This window comes from Falco peregrinus, chromosome 9 (assembly GCF_023634155.1).
Source record: "Falco peregrinus isolate bFalPer1 chromosome 9, bFalPer1.pri, whole genome shotgun sequence".
Classification (NCBI taxonomy): Eukaryota; Metazoa; Chordata; class Aves; order Falconiformes; family Falconidae; genus Falco; species Falco peregrinus.
Window position 1 is genome coordinate 19409716 of NC_073729.1, and position 9760 is coordinate 19419475.

The 9760-nt window shown below is 45.4% G+C and overlaps 1 long non-coding RNA gene across 5 annotated transcripts; it reads right to left on the reverse strand.

The window, feature by feature from the left end:
* Window positions 1–74: 74 nt before the first annotated feature.
* Window positions 75–9701, reverse strand: LOC129785200 (uncharacterized). 5 transcript variants are annotated; one of them, XR_008748873.1, is made up of 4 exons: window positions 5451–9680; window positions 3410–3499; window positions 1850–2076; window positions 75–823 (listed from the first exon to the last, which is right to left on the reverse strand). It is a non-coding gene; the product is annotated as an uncharacterized LOC129785200 (long non-coding RNA). The 5 variants fall into 5 exon arrangements; XR_008748871.1 differs by lacking the exon at window positions 75–823 and adding an exon at window positions 2308–2411 and having other exon boundaries at window positions 1364–2076; window positions 5451–9701; XR_008748872.1 differs by lacking the exon at window positions 75–823 and having other exon boundaries at window positions 1364–2076; window positions 5451–9204; window positions 9282–9699.
* Window positions 9702–9760: the final 59 nt, after the last annotated feature.

Here is a 9760-nt window from a genome sequence, read left to right on the forward strand (position 1 = left end):
TCCGCACCGCACCGCGGGTGTGGGTCACAGCAGACGAGGAGCCTCCCCCCCCCCCCCCCCCGCAACAGGCAGCTTCCTGGCGCCTCTGGCTGCTGTGTGCTGGTGGTGCCGCCGCAGGCAGAGGGTGACATGTGGAACGTAGCCGAGGGCACCCTATAGACCTCTTCGTCTGGGCTTGCTCGGAAAGTAGCCGCTTGCAAGGTGCATTCCTGAAGGTGTCGGTGCTGGCGCCAGCGCTTAGTTAAATGCCTTCACTTCCAACCAGGCAAATGGGACAAATGCACTTTTTTATAGATTCGTCGATTGTATCGCGCTGGGGAAAACAGCCGGTGTGCTGAAGGGCAAGAAAGATGGGCAGGCTGACAAGAACATCAAGTAGTTTAAGATAAGCAAATGCAAAGTCCCGCATAAGGACGTAAGAAGTGTGAGAAAGGATCAAAATACCGAGTGGCTGGCGCTGGGTGACGTGCTGGCTGGGAAGGACACAGGCTTAGTGGGCAATGGCACATGCCAGGCAAAGCACAGCCTGGAAAATTGTATCATGAACCAGACAGAGGATGTGGAGCAAGCAGAAAAGCCACGAACCTGAGCCATCACAGGGGAACGATGTGCAGGCGCTGCAGTCAAGTCACGCTCAAGTTGCTTTTCTTAGGCTGCTTTTGCAACACATTTCTCCTTCCTTCTGGGCTGAGGTTGCCTTATCTTCCTTGCCCTTGGTTTTGTTTCCCCTTTCCAGCAAATCCCTCCCACTCTTCCACCTGTCCTGCATCTCCCATTCAGCTGCCGCTTCTGTTCCTGTGGCCACGCTGGGCTGGGGACGCAGCTGGCGGGGGGACAGGTGGCACCACAGGTATATCACACCATATGCCTGCCTGACCATGGTCTGCAGCTGAGTCTTCATACAACAGACCACTGAGTAATGCTAGAGGAGCAAATGATGCTAAAATAGAGAGATCCACCTCTGGGGGGCTTCAACCATACACATTACAAACATACATTAAAATGCCTCTCTCCGCATTCAGTTCCCTTCTGGCTTTCCCTAATCACAACAGCCTTCTCCCTGAACTCTCATTACCGATTCTGAATGTCTTTGTTTTGATTCACACCTTCCAATCTGACCTAGTTACAGCAATTCTAGTTGAATGTAACCATAGAAACAAAGAACCACCAGACTGCATCCCTTCTTGTTCTGAACATCACCCGACTGCTACATCACGTCTTTCAAGCTTGGAATTCTATGCCCGCAAAACACTGGATCGAACATTTTTTATTTCCCTCCCTTTAGCAAGGCCACAGCTAAGGCATTCCTCCTTCCACACATTTGCCGTCACCCATGAAAGAAAAGGTTCTCTCCCAATCTTAGTAAAAATTAAGTTGCTCTGTATATTGACTGCTGACCATCCCACAAACATAACCATAAAAGATATTAATCAATGCTTAGCATCTTTTAAAATTTATCCATTATGTTCAGAATCATTGAGTAATTATTTCAATTCCTATTTTTTCTGATTATCTATTGCACAAAAGAATAATTGCCCTAAATTTAGTTGATATTTTCAGTTTGACTTTTCATCACAAATACAGGGGAGCACTGGTCAGTTTTCTTTGTTCTATACACAACATTAAAAAAAAAAAAAAAAAGTCTAGCTTCCTACACAAGTTAAAGCTTTGGAAACTTGTTTTAAGGGAACTTCACAACAGCCAAAATGGACCACTGAGCTTGATGAACTGCAGCCTTGTTCCCCTCATATGCTGCCTCTGATTTCAGCAGGACCAGAAGCTATAAGGGATGTTAACATCTTATTAACAGATTTTCCCAGACAATTTATACAACAGTCCTTGGAATTACCTTCAAAGCTTCTTCTGGCACAAAATCTGTGGCTCTGTTTCTTTTCCCCTTAGTAGGTGATTCAGTCCAAGGCAAGACACCATGAATCATCCAGGTCTAACCAATGAAGGATTTCATGGCCTCTTACAAGGTGCTGGTTGTCAAGACTGGTTGGTTCTCCTGCACTTGCCATACTCAGGATCTTGGCAGGTCTCACAGAGGCAAGAATGAGGTCTTTGGAATAAAGACTGGAAGGGAAAAGCAGCTGCTGTTACACACTCGCTAGCATCCTGCACCCCGCTGCCACTGGTGGCATTAACAGTCAGTCTTTGCTGAAAGATGACTCACTAGGTAAACCCAGACCTGGCCACTCTGCTCTTCCAGCAGCATTTCTTCTTCTCAGTGTTCCGACTCCTTGTTTGACCTCCACTACTCCCATCTCCATCCCTCCTTACCGTCATGATCTAGGTGTGACCCACCTTCCTAGGCTATCAAGGACACCGAAAAACCAAGGGGAGATAAGGGATGGTCTTGGATTTGGTCTTCTGAGCTGGCTGCAATTCATCCTTAGCATCCTAGATGACTGGGGATCACCAAAAGTCAGGGAAAATATATTAAAACTCCTCATGTCACTGCCATGATTAGGCTTTAACGTACTTTAAAATACATAAGTGACCTGGGTGATGAGGCGTCACTAAGTGCCTGGGCATCTGGTGCCCAAACCAGTAATATAAGGAAAAAGAGATGGACTGAAAGGATGGCAGCCTTTATTTTACCTTCTTGAAGCATGGGAAAATGAGTTAGAATAATGGATGGTAAAGTCTGAACCCACAGAAAATAGGCAATTTTAGAGGAAAACTAACAAATGCCGAAAAAGTTTAAAATACCAGTGCCTAAAAGAAGAATCAGTTCTTGGCTTTTGTTCAGCCTAAGAAAAACTTCAGAAGCAGGGAGCATGGGAATTGTGGCATGAAGATTTACAAGATGCGGGCTGTCACCAGTGCAATTAAAACAGCTACACTGATGAAGCAAACGCAGGAGGTAACCACCCATTTTAGCATCATACTCCTCGCATGTAAGAGCTTGAAACTCTTGGCAGCTCGCTGTAACACCAATTGCACCAGGCATAGGAACCACACGTGCATTGGGAGGGTTAGCCTAACACCAGAAAAAGGGGTAGATGGTAGAAATATTTCATTTATTCTTGTCAGCTGTTGCATTATTTGGGAATGAGCTGTAAGAGTCGAATAATTTGGACTAAATGAGTTTGTATTGCCCTGGAACTATTTGTTTGGGTTGCTAATGCTTTATACCAACAATAAATTCTTGGGTTTGCATGTAAACAGTGTTTCTTCAGCCCATATTGATTTCCTGGAGTATTTGCTCTGTTACTGTGCCCCAACAACTGGCTTAAAATTCAGGTGCAAAAATTATACATGACAGAGGGGACGGATGAATATATTACAGTGTGGAGTACCGGAGGAAGATTGTGATTTGGGAAAAGCCTACACCGTGCCAGGAAAAGCAACCAGAAATCACTATACATAAGGAATGGGGTCACTGAGATAGAAACAAGCATACCTTTTGTCCTCCAGAAGATGCCAATTAAAATTAGCAAATGAGGGTGGAAGGCAGTAACTGGTTAGAGTTTTTCACATTTGAAAGCAGTATCTGAGTAAAGAGAAAAGGAAAGAATCTGATGATAACAGGAGAACGTCAGTAGGATGGGCTTCTCTTTACAAACTATTGCAAATTCGATTATACTGACAAGGCAGCATTAAGAACAGAGCATTTCTCTCCTGATTCTCATCCTGACAGGTCCTTGGCCATGTCTGCTTTCTGCACTGAACAAGTGTGATTGTATACTCTGCTTCCTCGGTATCCAGACCAGTTCGTGCCCCGACCCTGATAATCCCACACAGCCAACCCGAGATCCGCTGCAGAATGTGCAATCCGTGCCAGCACGAGCAGCACAATGGCAATTTCTGTTGGTCGGTTGGTTGCAAAGTTAGTCAGCCCTCAGCCGCTCTCCCGTGACTAGAAAAAGTGCCACCAACTCGAGATGCTAGAACATGTCCCAGTAAAAAAATATCAAATGCATCTTTGATAGCATTTTGCCTTCATTTTCGATATATCAATTAATTAGTCAGCTCTAGTAGCACACAATCATGAGCTGTGTAACAGAGCAAAGGAAGCAAAATGGCCAATACTCAGAATATCTGAAAAAAAATATAGCGAAACTATGTTTTTCAAAAAACATTTTTCTGATTAAAGTTTTACTCAATGGAAATATAAAGAAGATGTAACGATGACTCTAATAGATTCATGCTTCTTTATTTTCACAGAGTTTTAAGGGTCAGGGAGCTTATAATGGTCTAATGTTCTATATGATAAGAAGCAGAATAATTTATTTACCACGGTAAGTAGCATTTGTTTAAAATGTGCTTCAGAAAAGCATGTAGCCTTGACTTGAAGATAACACATTAATATTCTTAGTATATATTCTGCTTAACTATTAAAATTTTGAGCCTTAGAAGTTTTGTCTGGTTTTGACTTAGGAAATATTTATTGGGTTTTGTTTTACAGGTCTCTCCTAGACTAAAAATCAATTGGTTCTGGTATTTCCTCTCCACAGGGGTACTTCCATTCCATAAATAAGTAATTTCCTGATTATTTTTTTCTTCTATATCCTGAAAAATTGCAGATAGACTCAGAACATGTTAAACAACACTGGAAATCTTTTTTGGGGGAGTTCCTTACACTTTAACATTGCATAGTCTATACCCATGTTTCATCCTGAAAGTCCCACATCCCCAGTCTTCGTGCAACTGTAACTGAACATCCAAGTTAACAACTAGACTTACACCAACACTACTTTGTCCATGAAGGAATCTCAGGGACCTAGATGACAATAAAATGGCTCTACCAGGACTGATGTGGAAGCACAGCAGGACTCCAGAGGTGGTAAAGAGCCCATTAGTTTTGATATGAAACACTATTGCCCCGCTTTCTAATTTTTATTTATTCATTTCGTATTTTACTACCTAAAAAACTTGGTCACAGCCCTGTTGTACAAAGTGCTGTATAAAGATCTGCTTTTAAAAAACTTTCCTGGTGGCTGGCAGAAGAACAGAAGGGCACGGGGAGACAATAGCAGTTGGATGTATTAGTGAGGGACATTTAAACTCGGAGCTGGGGGCACTGTCACTCAGAAACACTATTATTAACAAGCCAACCTTTTCGAGGGCTTCATATTGACCTAAGAACAACATAGTTTAAGACACCTAAATCATTTTGGAAATGGAAGCACTATTCCCAAGCTACTTTCCAGATAGAAATAAGGTTGAGATATTTTCTTGTAGCCTGGGATCCCATGTTTAAATATTAACAGGAGCAAAAAGATCTTTCGCTTCTCTTGAAAAAAGGCAAATGGAGTTTTCCTTGTGGGTACACATAAGTTTCAAGACACTCAAAGAAAGTGCAATTTTTTCTTTTAAAGAAACACAGTATCCTCACTGATTATTGGGTTTTTTCTTCCTTTGAGGGAAGAACACTCCATCCTGAAAGCCCAAGCCAAGGACCTGCTGTTCGCACAGTGAAATACACAGTGGTTATTGCTCACCTTTGGATAAATTACTGCTCCTTGCTTCAGCATCTGGTGTCCTTCTGCTTGAATCAGCTTCCTCTGGTGCAGAATCTTATATCTTGATGACACACAGAACTACATCACCCTTCATGCACACATCTATTCTATATGGTGGTGGGTGTTTCCTCCTCAGAGCCCCTCACTGATAGCTTCTCAAGCACTAGGAACTTGTTTCAGGGGTGAGACAGAAAGAAGGAAGAGTTTGTGTCTGTCTTAAGGGAAAGAGGAGAAGTTTGGGTTTGTTCTTAAAGTGATGCTGCAACAGCATCCCTACCTAGCCGCTGGGTTCCCTCACCTCAGGCTCCATGCTCCAGCCCCTCTTTCTGCAGCCTGGTCAGAATGTCATTTAGTTGTCTCCCACTGTGTCTGAACTGATTATTCACCCATCTCAACCCAAGTTCAGAGCTCCTCACCCTTTCCTTCTAGTGCGAGGGAGGAAAGCCTAGCGTCCTTTCTCTCCTTACATGTATTTTTCCTTGGCAGAGCAACTAGAAGTCCAAAAGTCTAACTAAAAGCTGAAAGTCTAAAGATGCAGATAAACCTGATCTTCACTATTTTTTCTCCCATTATCCTCAATTCCCACTTTCTGCCTTAGCTCAACCCCTTTTTCCCCTACACATGCCTGCTGCATGTCCCTCCAGTGCACCCCTTGCTCACGCCTGCCACCTCCTTTTCCCACTGCGTGCCACAGAGCCATCTGGCCTCACCAGGTGACCAGTGATGGAGCTTGTGCTCTTGAAACTGGGGAGAAAGGAGGATTTTCCCCACATCCATGAGGACCGCTGCACAGCTGCAGTGCTGGTGCCAGGCTGGGTGCTGCTGGCAAAGGCACCCCCAAGGTGGTAATGGAGACTCTGACCCCTTCTAAAAGGCAGATTAAAAGCACCTTGTCTGATCTTACCAACTTCTACATAAAACTAAAAAAAGGCATAAGATGACAAGCACAAAAATTGTGATTTCTGCTACATTTTTAAAACGCTTTCCTTGGGGTCTCAGTTTCTTTTACATTAGCAAATCAATGCATGGCAAGCTTAAGGATACCTGAAGTACGGATTTGCCCTGCTTTTTCCCCATTCCAGGCTAACCCAGCAAGATGCCCTTCACTTTAATGCCCTTCACATAAGCTCATTAGCTTCTGTATTTCTACGTTACCCTGAAGAGCAGGCCTACCCCTTCTACCTGTGCCTCCAGAAAAACTCCCCTGCTTTGCACGTCTCCATCTCCCCTTTTCCATGGTTTCTTCCCTGTCGCGCTACTCACCTTTCTCCCGCCCAATCTCATGACTACCCGTTTCAACTCGGGGCTTGTGCATCCCTTACACAAGCTCTTTGTGCTGTTAAAGCAACACCGTGCAACACATGCAGCCTTTCACCTACTTGGCCACAGCAAGAGTCTGTTCTCCTCCCGTGGCTGGTTTGTGCCCCAGGAGCCAAACAAAACCTGGAGCAAGCCCACAGAAAGCCTCGGCAGCGTTACAGGCTGCGCTGCAAGGGGATGATGGCGCTGGGGTGGGTTTTTTGCTAGGCACCCCTTAGTGACTGTCCTGAAGCCCTCACACAATTCCCTGGGTGAAGCAGCCAGATGAGCAGCTCTGTGTGCTGACTTTACACCCATGTCCATCTAACAGGTACCAGAGCCGATTCTGAAATGTACCCACCTCCTCAGCAGCTCGTTTCTTGGGGGGGAGGGGTTGCTCAGGCAAACACCCCACTCACGCCTGGTGTGTGCATACGTAGCCAGATTCTCTGCTGCTTAAAGCCGTCAGCTCTGAGGTAGGAACTTCCATGGACTGACTGATAAAGCTTGTTGTATACAAAATAATCACCAATTTCAGTAACACGAACACATTCCTTTTGTGGAGCAGTCACCTGACGGACTCTGACCATCAGATAATACTGTGAGTTACCAATAATCCGTATCTTTATCTCTACAAGTCAAAAGAAGCCATGGCTTTGAATCTGGTTGTGGATGCAGAGGACACAACCTTCAGCTGGCACACTGAACAACTAGAAATATGTCATGAATCTGCAAATTATTTTCTTTTCAAAAGATCTGGCTTTGCAGTGGATCCCCCCCGACTTTCTAACAGTAAACTATCATTAGTGAAGCTTGAGGAAATGCATCCTAAAATAATAAATCGTAGTATGTTTTCTTATTCCTTCCTCTGTGTGCCCAGGGGCCCTCTCCATCTTCTTGGACATCTCTACAGTCTTCAGCTTTGCAATCTTCTTTGCAAACAAATCCCCAAACACCCAAACAATAAAAACAACAAAAACCACAATGAAAACAAGGAGAGAAAAAGAGAGAGAAAAAAAGAGAGACGGAAAACCATCATCCCAGTGACCAGCCACAAAAAGCAGCAATGGGGTCTTCCAGACAACTGTCCTCTTCTCGACACCCTCTCCAGTGGAGCAGGGAGCCCACAGAGCAGTTTTCCAACAGTAACAATACAGTTTTCATCAAAACTCACTTCATCTCATTACTGGTTGGTCCCGCCCAAGATGATGCCAGCACTGACTGGGGCACACGTGATGAGGGGCAGGAATTGCACGCTCCATGCACCTGTAACATGCAAGAAATATTCATTGAGGATGTAAATTATTTATCTACTGTATTATCCAGTAGGCTCTAAAGTTATAAACTAAAAGCTACAAGGTAAAGGATAAAAAAAAGGGGTAAGAAAGGATGTTTCACTTACCCATGGTAATCAGTTTTTAGGAGAAACCAGACACAACAGCCAGAAAAGCACATTAGAATGCACCCGCAGGGCACAGAGGGTGAGGGCACTGGGTACCTGGTCTCCAGGAAAATCTTATAGCCACCTTTCAGTACTTAAAGGGGGCTGGTAAGAAAGATGGAGACAGACTTTTTATGAGGGCCTGTAGCGATAGGACAAGGGGGGATGGTTTTAAGCTGAAAGAGGGAAGATTTCGATTAGATTTTAGGAAGAAATTATTTCCTGTGAGACACTGGCCCAGGCTGCCCAGAGCAGCTGTGGGTGCCCCATCCCTGGCAGTGCTCAGGGCCAGGCTGGACGGGGCTGGGAGCAGCCTGGGCTGGTGCCAAGTGTCCCTGCCCCTGGAACTGGATGACCTTTAAGGTCCTTTCCAACCCAAACCATTCTGTGAACCTATGATTGATACCACAGAAAAGGGCCAGGAAGCAGCGTCCAGGTGTGCGGTTACAAGGGAAGGACAGGCTACAGGGGGAGCACCCTTAGCGTTACAAAGGTTAAAGCATCCAAGGTGCTATGCAGATATGCCTACAGGATTAAAATCCCCAAATTCAAAGAACTCAGCACAGAAAGCGTTATGGTGAACTTTTTCCACATCACAAGCAATGAGCTTCAGGTCCACCTTAATGCAATGTCTTGCTGACGCTTGTTATTATCTTTGTCAGAGGTCTATTTTAAACCAAACTAAATAAAACTAGCAAGTCTTGGGAAAACATTCCTTTCATTTCTGACTCTCGTCACCCCACATCACAGGAAAAGACTGATGAACAGGGTAAGTCCTTGTGCAGCGACGAGAGCAGGCTGAAATGGAGGAAGCCTATAGCATGCCTTAGTGCAAAGGCAGCATGGAGTGATGCTCACTGGTGTAAAGTGGTGCATGTTCCTCCACTCTGACCTCCGTTCCCGTTGCCTGTGTAAGGAGCATGCTCCTGTCCCAAGATGTGATCATCCAACAGCACGCTGTACCTCAGGGAGTGCAGTCTGTACCCTAAAACGCTTGAACAACTTGTATATTAAATTTGCTTAGGCTCAGCCAGGGCTCTACAGAAAGAATTAATAAGCCTTCCACTTACTAAGGCAAAATGGTCACAAGAAAAGATTCCTGTCGCCAGGAAAGCTGCGGGTCACAGCTGCCTCACCCGGAGAGCAGCCCCAGGTCCTCTCAGGCAGGAAGGCGGCAGTGGTGAGGATGCTCTGCCTGCTCTGCCGTTGTTTTTGCAAAACACCTTGCGTAACCTGCTGACAGGGATTATTTTACACTAAAAGTGCCCCACGGCACAGAAAAAGAGGCACCGTCCCACCTGTTAATTAACGTCTTGCCCTAAGGAGGGATCTGCGGCTGGGCCTGCCTGGGGACAACGACAATGGCGACCCGGGGCGGTGATTCAGCCTGGCACCACAGAGTGCACCCCGTAACGCCAGGCTGAGCCCCGTAAACCTCCAGGCTGAGCCCCGAAACCTCCGGCCTGAGCCCCGTGCTAGGAAGGAAGGTGGCAGTTCCGAGGGGAAAGGGAAAAAGAGGGAGGGAAAGAGGGGGGAGGGAAAAAAAGGG